General features: G+C 39.8%; 1 protein-coding gene across 2 annotated transcripts in view; it reads left to right on the top strand.

The window, feature by feature from the left end:
- Rpl30 (ribosomal protein L30) overlaps window positions 1-16,368 on the top strand; it is a 191,866-nt gene that overhangs the window by 156,296 nt on the left and 19,202 nt on the right. The gene's annotated exons all lie outside the window — the stretch shown is intronic.

Raw genomic sequence — 16,368 nt, 5'->3', positions numbered from 1 at the left:
TCCTAAACCGCGGGGGCAAAAAACTACGTATCAAAACCGAACACCTGAGCACGATCGAGGAGTCTTTGTAAAGAACGCTATGAGTGATTTTTTACACTTACAGTGTTTTCGGCAAAGACTCTTGAATTTTCCTACCGAATTATCTACCAATTCTCCTAAAACATTCAAGCACAAACTCTTGCAGTGATGCAAAACAAATTTACCTTAAAATTACAAATTCATTCCATCCAATGCGCGCAACAAATAATCACACATTTATTACAGGAATACGCTTTCAGTATTAAAAATAGAAATGCTCTTATTCGAGAGTGCCACGAGAAGCATTGCCCAAAGAGACCTTCGCTTCTCTCTTTAAATATCGACTTAAGACGATTTGAAAGTAAGGTCTTCGATCATTCAGATTTCAAGGTGCCGTACAGTGGCACGTCCTGTAGGAAAACCTGACGAAAAGCGAAGAAATTTCTCCTCAATTTTACAGATCTATGTTTTGCACTGCATTTATCAATTAGCAAAGCATGATTTTTCACTAATTCCAGTTTTCATTGTACAGTCTTAGAAGTTGCTACATTTATGATCTGGAACTTTTAGATTAGAATTGAAAGTAACTAATTCATTTAGTATCGATATTTAATATAATTCTTTTCTTTCTGTGTTGGTAGCTATCTGGCATGCTCTAAGTTAATATAGATCGGAAAGCTCGGTCTTATGGCTTTACTAGCATTACTACTCGGTTTCGCCCGAAATTTAGATTCTGATTTAATAAAAGAAAAATTATTTATTTTTTTAATTACAATTTTTTTTAGTTATTATTACACGACCTGTATATTTGTTCTCTTCTCCTAAGGAAATAGTTATGTATCAAGCGAGATCAAGCGGCAACTTTTCTTGTAAAATAAAGATTAGAGATTCTTGAAAAAAGGCCCGTTGCATATTGCTGCGATAAATTGTGGTATTACGAGTCAAAAATAAGAAGAAGATTATAATTACTTAATAAACATTTAATATACATTATGAATGAATGAATCAATTATAATATTCTTTTCTTGCGATTTCTTCATGTATTTCACATATTTATATAGGTAATTATCATCACTTTAGAGTCACTTTATTGGAAATTATTCCAACAATTTATCTTAGATTGAAAAATATTACTTTTGGCCAGCCTTCCCTATGACACGTGCCACTGTGTGCCGTCTGCCGGGTTTAAAGTATTCATGGGTAGGAACGAGAAGGCTCGCGCGGCGCAAGGAGGAAAGACACGAGTACGTTGCCTCGAATCATCGGACGATTAGCCTTTCAGAGACCGTTGCCCCCGGAATCCGAATTGAATAAATCGCCACGCTCGAAGAAACCTCCCCGCACAAAGTACTAGGCGTACAAAAAGGTTTCGTCTCGGTGCCTCCTCCCCTCCTCGCGCATTCCCCTTAACGCGAGCGTATCGAGCCAGGCGTGCATGCTCGAGGTGCTCGAGGTGCTCGAGATCGCATCTTTTCACGAATGCTTCTCGCGTGATACCACTATAATGTCATACGTCGTAACGATCGCGGCATTGTAGTCTCGGAACCAACCTGTCACGCCACCGAACCTGTACACAAATTCATTCACCGCACAAACACAGGCCCGCGCACCCAGGGCAATCGATCCAATTAATGTTGTCGACTTTAGAGAGTTTAGAGCGCCGTATGAACGTCCACCGGCGATCCACGTAGGCCGATTTTGTAGCTGGATTCTTCGACCAGGGCCCATTCTGGGGGGCGCGACCAGGGCAGCTGCCCAGAGCGGCAAATTTCGAGGCGGAAAAATTTGTGGACAGACGCAATTAAAATGAATAAAAGTGGTTAAGGTGAATGTCCCAATTTCTGCTCATTTAAAAGAGGTAACTCGTCGTAAAGAAGGTGTAAAAAATTTGTTTGTGATGAAAATTTGCATAATAATTGATTAATTCTTTAATAATAAATCAACCAATTGGAAAACTATTTAAGAAAGATATTTCAACTATTAGTAATTTGTAATTAAATATATAATGCTCTAAATGTCCATATTTCTGCTAATGAAAAATAGCGATGTATGTATTGCATATAATAATAAGAAAAATACGAAATGAGCAGAAATTGGGACATTCACCTTACGTTGTTTTTCTGTTGAGTTATTTTATCATAGTTGTGTGTGTGTGTGTGTGTTTTTTTTTTAAATTTAAAAGATAGGCAGGTACATGTACTGTTCCTTTTTTTTGTGACTATTAAATTTTTTGTACAACGAAAGGCTTTTGTCAGAAATTAGAGTTTCAACGAGTTGAAACTTGGAAAAGCGTGGCACACATGGCGAAATCGATCGAATTTAATGTACCTACTGGATAGATTTCACCAGCGATCCCCAGAGTTCGATTTAGTTGGGGTTTTCGACGTTCAACCCTTTAAAACTTGAATAATGTGGTATAGTAGGTGCAATCGATCGAATTAATGTTGTTGACTCTAATTTATTGGATTACTGGACTTAGAGTTTAATTAAAACTGCAAATTAAAAGAAACCAGAGACTTCAAGTGTTGATATCTTTTGACGTTTGTAATTCGAGTTGCCTGAAGTTTGCCATTTTCTCAACAGGAAATTCAGATCATCAAAGGGACAGATTAAACTCGATATAACATCAGTGCATTCAGACGCAGTAAGAGAAAGAACACAGCAGTAAGTGGAAATCAGCTGTGCCTAAATTTAAGTAGCAATACCATCAAGAACTTCAAGAGTATTACCATTTCTAAAAGACACAAATCTGCTGAATAAATTTACGTAAATTCGAATATCAGAAACTAACTCGGGGCATCTCATGATCGCTAGCAACCGCTATCGATATTTGACAGACTATTAAAGAATCCCTAACGATTTCATTTAGCAAACACTTGTGACAAACCAGGTCACACGTGTGGCAAGAAAAAATTTACAAAAAAAAATACGTGTCCACGTTCAAGAAACTGTGCCAAAGTTAACAGCCGCGATATAACATTCCTACTTCCAATTGTCGTTTATATCAGCGCCTCCCGGAGAAATTGCGACGCTATTAGAATAGAAACAACGCGATCTGTCTCTCAATGCGCTCGTTCTGGCCTGACTTTAACATCTCCTTGCATTGTGCGTCAATGTCGATCGCGATTCAGAATTTTCGCTAATTACGCAAGCAACGTGACGCAGGTGCCTGCCATCGGGCAGCTGGGAATTGGAATCGATCCACCGGCAAATAAGAAAGACTCGAAAATTCAAGGATTCCCGCGCGATTCCCGTGTATGCGCGTCAAAGCGCCGATCGATTGGGGAATATTCTGCTTACGTTATCGTAATTAACGTTATCACAACGATCGCCTGCACTTTCGAGGATTGTGCGATTCACCGGAGCCGGCGGCTCTAGCCCGGAGTACAGTGGTCTTTCCTCTGACGATAAATCTGATCGGGAATGGCACGGAGCTCGGGGATTACCCGCGTGCATCGAAGAAATTGTAAACATTTAATAGTAGTCCACGATCCAGACGGCAGTGGTGTCCTTAATTTGACGCAAGCCTGGGAATTTTTGATCCCCTGGCAGATTTCATCCACCCCCGAGACGCGATCGTGACGCGCGTTTGGATAATGTTCAGACTGAAGCGCAATGCAACGTCCCCTCGCGCTCTGACAGAAGAGAAACTGTTACGGAGCAGCGTGGGCGTGAGAACCAAGCGTGTGCGAATATTTGGAATATCGAATTTGATTCAGGACGCCCAAGACCTCGCGCCATCCTGGAAATTTCGCAAGAAACTGCACCAACAATCCCAACTCCCCTGAGCATTCGCGTTTCGAACGCTCGCATACTTCGAAAATATTCGTCTCCTGAGACTCTTTGGGGCAGTCTTTGGTGCAACTGTTAAGAGGGGAATTCTATTTTTTGCGCTAAAAGCACAGGACAATTTGGGATTTTATTTTTAGGAAACTAGGGATTTATCTAAGGTTTGGACCAGTATACAGATGAGTTTTATACTTCTTTTGTTACAAAGGAAATTGGCGCAAATTGGATAGCAAAAATTAAAGGTTCAGATTTTTCAGATTGAAAACACTCTACGCAATAACTCCTATATTCATGATTAGAAATTAATATAAAAAAAAATGGGACTTGTTCAAAGATGCATAAATACAGGGTCCAAATTTCAAATGAATCGGAACGCTAGGTTTCTTTAAAAAAATCCCAAATTTGACTATGTTTTTAGCCCCGAAAATAGGATTCTCCCTTAAGGTTCCTTGATGAAGAAATCTGAATTCTATGAATTAATAATAGAGAAGTAGAGTATATATACAAGTAATTTTCTTTGAAATTGAATGTTCAGTGTTCCAAGGCATTCAATGGTAGCTGAAATAACAGTGATTAACAGTGATTAACATGTTCTATTGTCCCGTCGACACGTTTCTCCGCAATTTTCACGGACACGCTAAATTACAGTGTTACGTATAGAGAATATCTTTCTGCTTCTCTCTGAATAGTTTCCGAGCTCGCGTCTGGGAAGGGAAAACGCTCTAGAACCCCTTCTGTTATCTCTCAAGTAGTGTAGGGAGCATGATCTCGACTGGCTGGATGGCAACTGAAACCAGGGGTATGCCGTAATGATGATTCTATATCGAAATTTTAGTGAATTCCCTACTCATCTGAGAACTGTACGAGCCGTTTAATGCAAAAGTGGTGTAAGTCAAAAAAGTTGATTACTAGATAAAACTCCTGAACGAAACAGAAAAAAGATTAAACTCTCGAGATGTGGTGTTAAAACAAATAGGCAAAAAATTGACTTACACCACTTTTGCATTAAACAGCACGTAGAAATCCTGTGACATCAATCCTTGCTGGTTCAGAATTGTACAGTTACGCGTAGAGTTAACAGCGTATTCGTTGAGAGTCAGTTGCATCCAGTGAGATCAGGTCCAAACTCTCTTTCGGAAGACTTTTTTTTTGTACCGAACGAATTTCTCTCTAATAAAATTTGTAAACGTTACTGAAACATGGATAAATGTACGAGCCAAATTGTGACTGAAAAGATTTTGTAGATGCTTCATAAAAAAAATCCAAAGATTGTGTAAGAAAAATCACGTCTTACTTTAGAATACCCCCTTACAACATTCAACTATTTATCGCGACAGTGCATACTTGTATTGAAATATTCAGAATAACTAACGATTGATGACATCGGATACATTATTCTTTTATCCGGTGATACTTGTAACCATAGTTGAACGTTCACAGTGATACAACTTTACCGCTGAAATAAGAGTCGAGTTGTATCAAACTTTTAATTTAGAGTTACGAGGCCAAAGTAACATTTCCCGCGACTCTCTGATTTTGCATCAGTTTCGTTCGCACGTCTCACCTATTCAAAAGAGATTTTTCCAACCCAGTGGTTCCCCGATTTCGCATTGGGCTCGTCCACGACACTTCACACTCTTGCGGCTCCCTGCTTTCGCATCAAGTTCGTCTCTAAAGGGGTCTACACACGCTTAAACATGTTGCAATGCAACGCAGAGCTGGGGAAAATTTGGAATGGTTTTAGACAAGATACTAAAAACTGAAATATTATTTCATTTAATGCTTAAATCAAATACTGTTTCAAAATGCTATTTCATTAAAAGCTTAAATCACGAGAAAATACTATTTAATATTTACATTCGGATTCGAATATAGGAAACTAACTTTACTACTCGGCTTCGCCCGAAATTTAGATTCTGATTTAAAAGTTTTGTGGCGACAGACAAACATACGTATGCATTCTGCTTTATATATTAAGATGGGGGATCGATAATAGGAGATACAAAATTCAAAACCAGACAGATTTCTCAAATGTCTCTCGTTACCTTCTTAAGATTACATATATTCGAGTAAATATTTATTGCAAGTATTTCTGAACGCAGGTATGTATGTTTACACACATTCTTTGTGTTGCCAGTCAGTCATTTTATGAAATACTAGGTAAATTGTTTGAAATATTATTATTTGAAATACTATTTCTTTATGTAACTACTATTTCAAAGAAAAGTTTATTTGTCAAATCCTGTATTACTCGAAGAAATACAGATATTCATTTCTATTCATCTATTTTAAAACTCTATTTTCCCCAGCCCTGATGTATCGGCTCTCAGGTTTCACGAACCCTGCATCAGGTTCAAGTCGCCACCGCATTACTGATTCCTGGCAATTTGCGATGCGATGCTGAACCAATCTACACATGTAGTAACATGTGTCATAAAACCTCAGAGTGGATGCATGCATCGCAACATGTTTCGGCGTGTGTAGACCCCATAAGGCGTCCACCCTCCTGGCAGGTCATCGACTATACGCTGTGTTCGTCTGCAAATTTCATCCCAGTGGCTCCCCCGATTTCACATCAGGTTCGTCCTCGTTTTCAATAATCCTAGCTGCGCCTTGGCTTTGCTACCTAACAAACTGGTAAACCGTAATTCAACATTGTAATCGCAACATTTAAAAAAGAAAAACAACATCCAAGGCCGAAAGACTCGAGCTGCTACTTAAGGTAGTTCCTAAATAATCTACTAAACTGAAGAATTCTTTCAAATTTCGTACAAGACTAATTTGAAATACAAGAAACCCTTGTACAAAGTTTAAAATCGATTTACCGCTTAGTTATCGAGAAATTGTTAATTAAAGTTGATGCATTTTAACACAGTGGCATATGGCAGAATCAAAAAAAGAGGGATATAGTTTCAGTTTTTCTTCTGAAACAGGTAAAGCATATTCAACAAGTGTACCAAAATTGGCACCAAAGTAGTTCGAAATGTCAGGAAATGAATTTATTAATTTTTGAAAAACTGACCACATAGTTTCGTAGTAAATGTCCATAAAAAAAATAGGTTTACGAGCAGACATCTTTCGTCCTTCTCCAATATTATTTTTTTAATAAATTTTCCTTTGTAACGCAACCTGTCTGTCATTTTGATGATAAAAGACGCTTGAAAGAAATGCGACGTTATCAGATCTGCTGCTCCAATCCACTACGCTAACCAATTTAATAATCTATTTTCCTATTACAATTATTAACATTGAACTTTTCAAAATAAATATACATGATGTTAAAAATTATCATTATTATTTCTATAGTATCGTGCTACTTTGTATTTATCATTTATTACCCAACTCTGATTTCACTAACATAGTTGGTTAGGAACTACCTTAAACCAAGGTTTATTTTCTTAAAAAAACCACGATATTTTCTTCGCAACTCGGCAGCCCCACAAATTAACACGCAATAAATATCCCCCGATCTAAAAACAAAAAAGAAAGAGTATCCATAAACCAGAGGACTAAGCTACGCTTTAAAACGCCATACCTATATACCTATTTCCAGTTCTGTCACCCACGCGAGGCGCCCGAGCACGTAGCTGGTGGCGTATACTAAACATCCAGGTTCTAAAAAAAGTCCGAACCGTTGGAAAAATAGACAAGCGACGACAATCATCTTAAATCGGCCCTCCCATTGATAAATCATCCTATCAGCCTCTCCCGGGAGGTGCCCCGATCCCGGTCTCCCACGATCTCCGCCGTATCGACCATTAAATCCCAACGGGTAATCCACCTGCCGACGGAAAGTAAACGAAGCGCAGCTCGCCGTGCGTCAGACGGCAGTAATTATTTCACGCACCCGCTCCCCTACACCAATGTACGTTTTCGAGTCCGAATCTTCGACCTTCGATTGTCCGCTGCCGGCCGCGCGGGGAAGAGCGGGTGATTATTTTCTTCCTGTTCCCGCGGAAAACCTCCCTCCCGTCCCCCTGTTATTTCAGGTTGATTCCAGTTCTATTTGCAGATGCCCGGCGGAGAATATAGCGGTGGCATTTCGTAAATCTCGCCGGTTTAACCGTATTGGGTGTCGTAGGAGTCTCGGAGGGCCGAGGTGACGGCGGCGGTGGCTGTGCTTTCTTACGTTGGCGCGATAAAGCGCGCGCCGAACGGCGCTCGCGCGCCACGGGGGCGGAGGGCGATCCGGGGGCGGCGGGCGATCCGGCGGGGACCCCCCGGATTGACGTCATTCAATGACGTCAAAGCAGGACCGTGCCGAAAGCGAGCAGGAACCACGTTCAACCAGGCCGACGCACGCCGAATATCCTTCGTAGCGTGACCTAGTGCCACTCGCAAAAGGATCTATTTCCGCGTCCGCCTACCCGACCTGGCCCAGGTAACAATAAAACCGCCGGCCTGAAGTGGCGAATATTCCCTCGTTAATTGGGTTGTATGGCTAGCCTTGTGAGGGGTTGCGAGCTACGTAATGGCGGAGCGTATTAAACGAGGTATGGGGCGGTTGCTGTTGGGATTCACCCTGCAACTGAACAATAGAATTGTAGATGGACCAGGTGGGAATGCGCATGACGGGATTTGGGGGTGATTAAATCGGTGTGCAAGTTCCGGCTCCAGAGGGGAGGAGTTATGGCCATGGGCGATTTCTAATAAATTAAAAAATATGTAAGTAAAAGTATAAGACTACAAAAATGGACTAACTGAAATTTCTTGTGAAATTGTCTTAGTAGCAGTAATGTATTCCCCATAGGCTGTACTAACAAGGAAACACCGCGAACCCGGAAATTAAAAACCAACGGAATTTTTGCTTTCTGCCCAAATTCCCTCTAAGGGGGTGTAATTGACCCCTGAAAATCCGGTTATTTTCCGACTTTGTGTTATAACTCGTGAACTGTAAAATATATATTTTATCAAATGATAGATCTAGTTAAAAGAAGTAATTGTTGTCTTGAAACTTTTCCTCTATCTCTTACAGTTCGCGAGTTATAACAGAAAATCGGGAAATAGCCGAAGTTTCAGGGGTTAATTTCACCCCCTTCGAGTGAATTTGGGCAGCAAAGAAAAATTGCGTTGTAATCAGGAGGAAATCCTTTACATATTCGCAAAGTTTCAGATTTTTTGGAATCTTCGGATTCGGGATCTTTCCTTGCAAGTAGTCGTACCAAATAGGAAAGATTAATTGTTTTCAAAGTGTCCACTTTTGGGCTCGATGCATGCCTCATATATTGTTGACTGTTCGGTTAGTTTGCTGTATATAGAACGAGGCAGAAGTTGAAAGTGCTGTGGGTAAGTTTGATGAGAAAAGTCTGGAAGGGTTGAAGGAAAAGTTTTAGCATTTTGGGATTGAAAGATGTGAGAGGTGACTCGCGGTTATTTAATGCGAAGAGTGCATGCTCCTCTTGCTACAACGTGGGCGACGTTTACAGTGGTTGTCGCTAGAAATGATTATTGGAGCTTAAGTAACGCCACTCCAAACTGCACGTTACTGCATCACCGTATTGTTATCTTACAGAATGAACGCGTATCAGAGTCCGTCACTATGGCCTGCGCTATCGTGGGTTCTCGTTCGTAGTCATTTTTCTTGGAAATTATGCAACCAGTTGAGAATACTTGTTCCACACCTTTTACTCTTTTTTTATTTCCGTAAAGAATCGCCTGCTCCGCGGTCGCGCGCCATGGTTCACTGGATGCCCTGCATAGGGTTGTATAGGGGACTTGAGGCTTGCCCATTGTTTTCGAGTATGAATATAAAAAAGAGAAGCGAGGCTATAGAGGAGCGGGAAGCGTGATCGCAATACGCCTTGTAAAAAGGATGGATAAGAAACTGGGGAAAGCGGGTTGCGCTGCGAAACAACAGCGACGAATGACGAATAGTTTACTTTGCGATCGACGAGCACACTTTTGCTAGAATAACAGAACCTTCAGTTGCGAGGCTCATTTTATTTGGATCATTTCCCGCGGTCGGAAATAATTATTCAAATAAGGATCTCATTACGGGCTATTGTTACGCGTAATGGGATGTCCGACAGGGAAAAATAGAATACGAGGGGAGAGACATATTTTTAATTTATTTAATCAATTTATTTAGTTTAAGCGCGATCTACCTACATAATTTTCTACTTAAACACTCGTGCCAAGAATACCTGAAATCTGGTTGAAAGTCATCAGATAGCAACTAGCGAATGGAGCGATTTAATTCCGAAATTTGCTCCCGTGTGAGTCAAATAAAATGATTCATTTGCAGTGAGAATATAAGGCGCGGGTTCCTAATAAACTATCTAACTTTAAGAAACTTTTATCTTTTTTGCAATCGGATGACTGTGATGGGTGCTACACATCCCGCCAACAGGAGTTACACTGCCGAAGAGGGGGCCAAGATTCCGCAATAATTGAAAAATAATAGAAAGGATCGACATAAAAAAAATATTTCCTGCGAGTTCAAAGATGCCTCCTTACATCCCAAAAGAGTTTAATCCAATATGACCAACAGTTATTCCAGAAAAAATTCTTAAATATCAGTTACTTTTGGGGCTGTTAGATGAGAATCTCCCCTTAAATCCGCCACTGCTTGAACAAGATTAAAAAGTCATTCTAGCCTAAGTATTTTTTCCTACTCGAATAAAGAATTGCTGAAATGGCCATTCTTATTGAAACGTTCCCTAATTCCTGATTCCCCATCCCACACTTTAAATAATAATCAGTGCACTCTACCTCAACGCGAGCAACAAATACTCATACAGCACAAAGGACAGGAATAACAAGGGAACTTTCCCCGCAGAAAATGGACTAAATAAAAATTCATCCCGACAACTTTTCTGCAAGCGAAACACAGTGCGAGTGATCGATTTCGAGGCGGAGCAGGCGTTCGCCTTCCACGAACGATCGCTCGTTCAACCCTTTCGTGATCCCCCGATTTCATTCACCAGCCCCCTGCATTTGCGGTGTACGTTCAGGTAAAAAGGCGAAGGAAACCCGAAGCTGTACAATTATTTATTTTAAGAAATTATTTGCGCGCGGGAACGGATCGCGCACATGACGCTATTTTAAACTGCGTCAACGCGCGAAGTTCGGAGGCGCGCAAGTTGTGCCGACGCCGGGGGCTTCTTGTTTAAAATTATCAACAGACGAATTAATATCCTAGGACCGATATGCTTTCATTGCGAGCCGCGTGCCACGCCGCGCTGCTCCTCGACTTCGTGCTCGTCGGTTTAAAACAAATCTCCATAATCCTATTATCCTGATCCTATTACTTGAATTCGTAATATCGTTAATAACTAATGTGCTGGCTTATGCTTTTTCCCTTGGTTCAATCACCTTTCGCGAACGTCCCCCGTTCTCTTTGCTGTTTTAAACAGAAATTTTAATACGTAGGCACTGGACTCTTCAAAGGGATTTCCTGATGTTCAGGGGTCTGAAATTTGGAGTTTATTTTACCTTTTAATAAAATCATAAAATTAGTAATTTTAATTTATCTAATACCATTAACTTCATTTATTAATTTTGAGTTTGCCATTTAATATTTTTAAAAACCTGTAGGAACTTCTTAAATTTAGTGCTAGAAAAATTATTTTCAGAAATAAATTTACAATTTATTCCTTTTTATCAGGACACTTAAAATTTTTAGTTAAAACTAAATAAATTTAAATATATTATAAAGTATGACTATACTCAATCAACTACAAAAATATTAGAATACTATACTTTATTTTTGCTTTATGAGCAGGAATAATTGGGGCATTCTTAAGATAATTGTTATCCGAATGCAATTAAGAACCCCAGGAGGATGAATCAATAATGATCAAATTTCTAACATATTATTACATCTCATAATTATTTTACGCACAATTACAGAGCAAAGTGTTGCATGAAAAAAATTCATTTAATTTTAAAGTGCCATAAATTGTTTGTTTTCTTTAAATTAAAAAATTGGCCCGCCAGGTCATAATGGGAATATTACTCTTCAAACACCAATGTTAAATGGAAATATCATGCTGGCCATTTTTTCTACACTTTATCGATTCATGTGTAATAAGTATTTTGTTTTACTTTTCTTATAAAACCCCTAAAAAATTCCTAAAATAAGTATGTAACCCCGTAACAACGACTACATTACACAAATAGTACAGGAGCATTTTAAAGAAACCACTTCTTCAACGTTGAAAATTATGCTCCGTAGCATTTCAAAGAATAGAGAACGCAATACCCCGAGTGTAAAACGAAAGTTAACTTTCGCACCGAAATGCCAGAAAACCGGGGAGCCTTAAGCTGGAATTTTTTTATTTTAATTCACTTTAAGGTCACATCCCCGTTGCGGTTATCAGTGACCTTAAATTCCAGTTAACGCAGTGCAGCCTCAATGATCCGGACTAATGAAACAAGTCGTTAATTATCGTCTCGTTGGGAGCAGGCTGCCGATCAAAGAGTCGGCGATATTTTAAATCACGCCGCGATCGCGTCTGACGCACGAGGAGTTTATTTAAGAAAAGGAAGAAAAGGAAGAGAGAGGTAAGGGGAAGGGAGGAGGAGAGATGATTCTACGGAGGAATTCGCGCGAGACGGAACATCGTTGCTATCGTTAGGCTCGGCGAGCGTTAGAGGAACGTTACGACTTCCTTCCGCGGTCGTCATGAGCTTTCGACGAGTGCATCACACGGCTGTTTTAATTATGACGCACTTACAGCGTATTACGCCAGGGCGTCCGTGGCACGATGCCGAAAATACGCCGATGAAAGACACGCGATGACGCTCGGGGCGGCTCTCGGAATCGGGATTACGTTCGAAATAAATTGGATGAATTGGAAACGCTTTGTCCGGCCGAGCGAACCCTAATTTAATCGTTAATGCGCCGATTATTATTTGAAATCCGCCGGATGCCTCGTGGATTTCTTATTGCGCCACGCTCGAGCCAAAGTGCGATCCGCGAAGCACCTTTTTTTTACGCGATCTAATTGGCAGCTACATATGTATGCCGTGTCAGATTAATTACTTTTGCGGGAACGTCAGTTTAGCTTTTTGCAAAATCAACGGCGCAGCCATTGACTAATTAATCTCGTAAATCTTTTTTTTTTATACGCCGCTGCATAGCGTTGCGCTGAGATACGTGGTGGAAAAACTTTGCCCCGGGATGTGTCCTGCAAGTTTTTAATTAGCTTCGTGCACGGTGTAAAGCGAGAACGTGGCGAAGTAAATTCAATTCGCGTGGCGGGAAGCGGTATTGTGTCGCGTAGTTAGAACGGAACTAATATTCCAAATAAATTGTCTCCTTTTTTTTATATGCGATAACACTTTAATTCTATTTCATCGACTGCTTATCTCATGCACTTAAGTCTGTTTTGGGTTTGTGTATGTACCTTTATGTGCTTTTCTTTTTCCTCATTCTCTTTTCTTTTCCAATACTTTATGTTATTATTTCGTGTATTTTTCACAGAGCTTCCGTTGAACTAAATAAATAAATAAAATGAATTACTCGTAGTGATCCATACTGAGAATTCATAAGCCGCCTATTTCTGGAATACCTAGCCTATAAGTTAAGTCGTGATTAGCCTGAGATGAAAGTATTTCTCGCCATGTATACCCGATGCGCTGAAATTATTGCGAACTTAACAAGGTTGTGATACGCCTCAACACGGGCTAATCCGCTACCAGCCCACGTAGCTTTACAGCAATAACGCCATTACATCCCTGTGTGGGAAGTCTCTAGTGTAACCTTTACCTAACATGCGATAAATACGTTATATCGGCATTCATGAATATTTCATTTGCCGGGTAGGAACTATCATTACTGGGGATACACGCGCGGAGGAATAGTCGTGGATATTGGACGATCGCGTAAAACGAGGAAAAGAAGTGGCGGGCTTGGAAGGGAACCGCCAGTCACTTGCGATCAAATCGTGTACAGTTAATCGTACAACGTGCTCGTCTATTCCATTCGCGTAACAAAGTAAATGTAATTTTTAATAGGCTCCAACGAGATAACGAGGTGAATTAGTTATTAGAATTTCACACTAAACTGCACAATTTCAGTAGTCTATTTTATAATTACACCCATCGCTTGAAATTTCCTTAATTAACTTTATTAGAGCAGAGGCTTCGCGTTAACGTATAAATAGATATATCTCTTCGGTATTTTTTATTAGGAGCACCGTGTTCTTTTTAATCGCGCGAGGTGCACACACTTTTAGCTGATATAATTGCGTAAGTTTTAAACGAACCGATCCATCGCCACAATGTTTTCAGAATTTAAGGGGGCACCCCACCCTGAAGCCACTAACAAAAGACCAAGTTAGGGATTTTTTTGTTCGTATAAATAAAAATATAGGGCTTGGAGTTTTTATATAGTTTTAAAGCAATCTTTATTTTGCTAGAAATTTTTTTTTTTTTTGAAAAATTGTACCAAATGGCGGTGAACGAAATAGCTTCCCGGAACACTGCAAAAAAAGTGGCCCACACTCCCGGGAATGACTGGATCATCTGAGAAGGAAATACAAAAGATATATAAACAGGAATATATTATCTATGACCAGCGTAGGATTTTTTAAATATTTCAATTATTCGATTTTTTGCAAGCATTTCAGTGCAAATTTTTATTGTAAAAAATTAAAGCCAATTCTTCAAACTGCTATAATTTCCAAAATAATTGGAACTTTGCGAAAATCCTACGCTTGGTCAACGATAATATATTCCTGTTTATATATCTTTGTTGTATTTCCATCTTATATGATCCAGCCATTCCCGGGAGTGTGGGCCAGTTTTTCATAAAAAAAAATTTCTAGCAAAATAAAGATTGCATTAAAACTATATAAGAAAAAATCGAAGCCCTATATTTTTATTTATACGAACAAAAAATCCCTAACTTTGTCTTTTGTTAGTGGCTTTTCAGGATGGGGGACCCCCTTAAGTCATCTGCATTCGTTTAAATTAAACGGTAACCGAGCGGATAATGCGTACACGGGAATTTAATGAATAAGCTTTAGTTTAGTGAATAGTAGCTGACTCATTTGTTACCGACGAATATCACCACAAATTACACCCGTTTATTTTTCAACCGCGAGGACAAACGTCGCGCGTTTCGTGAATGCGCGAAAAAGCAATTTTTTGCGCAAGACATATGCACAGTGGGACGCGACAGACCTTAAAGCGTTCTATAGTGCTTCCGGGTCTCGATATCTCGTGCGTACTACGGCGAGAGCAAGCGCGGCTGATTAAAAACGCTGATAACCAAGATTTTATTCTCTCAAGGCATTTTATCGAATGCCTTGAAATCTGATAATGAACGGTGAAAGGATGACCGGTTGAAGCCTCCCTTGACCCAATACAACAAAAGGTATGCGTACAAACGGAGCTGGAGATAGGTAACACTTTCATCTGCGAAAAATGATAAGATTACTTGTCCGTGTACTGTGTCTTCCGTTGAACAACGGATGGAAGTAAATTGAAGAGTACTTGTAGAGAACAGTCTAAGCGTCAAAATTAAAAACAAAAGAGACATTTTTTATCAGAAAATATTCTACGTGCCAATGGTAATACTATAGCATCGAACAGTGATTCCCAACCTGTGGGTCGGCAAATGTTTTCTGGAGAGAGTCGGCATGGATTTTTTTTGAATATTATTAAATTGGAATTATATTCTAAAATACATGTTTTTAATGTGTTTTCTTTACCGTATTAAATTTACCTTAGGTACCTCACATGGGGGCGCAGGTTATTTGAATATTATAAAAGGGGATCGCGAATCACAATAGATTGGGAAACGCTGATATATGTAGAATTCGATTTTTGGCACTTATAATGTTTTCTACAAGGGTTCTTCAATCATGGGCGTACGGAGGGTGGTGCAAAAGGGGCAGTTGCCCCTCCCCCTGAATTTTGAGAAAAAATCGCTTATTTTTCAAAACTGATCCTTATTAAGTTTATGCTTAAGAAGGGAATATTTTTAAATTTCGATTTTCAATTTTTAATTAAACTGGCACTATAAAATGGGTTAAAAAAAGCAAGAGGGGTGTATTTTTCTTTACCGTCATCCCACTGCCCCCCTCCCCCCGGAAAAAAAGTCACCGGACGCCCCTGTCTTCAATTATCTTGTGCTTGACTTTTTTTTGTACGTAACTATGTATATCATCCTTCTCCTCTGAATGATTCCTCGCCTCTTTGGACCGTAATTTACGAAATCTGTAGCTCGCATGCCGTTAAAAAGCGCTTACGATGGGCTTGACGTCAATTCGTGAAAAAAAGTCACAAGTATTTATCGGAATAAATTATCTGTGGCCGTCGGTGACGGCACACGGTCGCCAAACTGCTGACGAACGTTAGAAGATAAGTTACGTACATCCATAGATAATGTGCGGCGAAAATGATGAGTAATTTGTATAATCGACCACTGATTGGTGGTAGCGAGCATTTCCTCGTCAGCGAAGAACATGCAATAAGTCGAAGCTCGATAAAGAAGTTTCAGATTAGAGATCGACAAAGATACTTCTGAGGATTTTAGCACAAGATGTTTGATGTACGACGGAAGTAACAAGATACGACAGTTTTCTATTCTGTGGATTAAAGAGAATCGTA

This window comes from Andrena cerasifolii, chromosome 16 (genome assembly GCF_050908995.1).
Source record: "Andrena cerasifolii isolate SP2316 chromosome 16, iyAndCera1_principal, whole genome shotgun sequence".
Taxonomy (NCBI): Eukaryota; Metazoa; Arthropoda; class Insecta; order Hymenoptera; family Andrenidae; genus Andrena; species Andrena cerasifolii.
The sequence above is the reverse complement of the archived record's forward strand: the minus strand, read 5'-3'. Positions and strand labels throughout refer to the sequence as shown.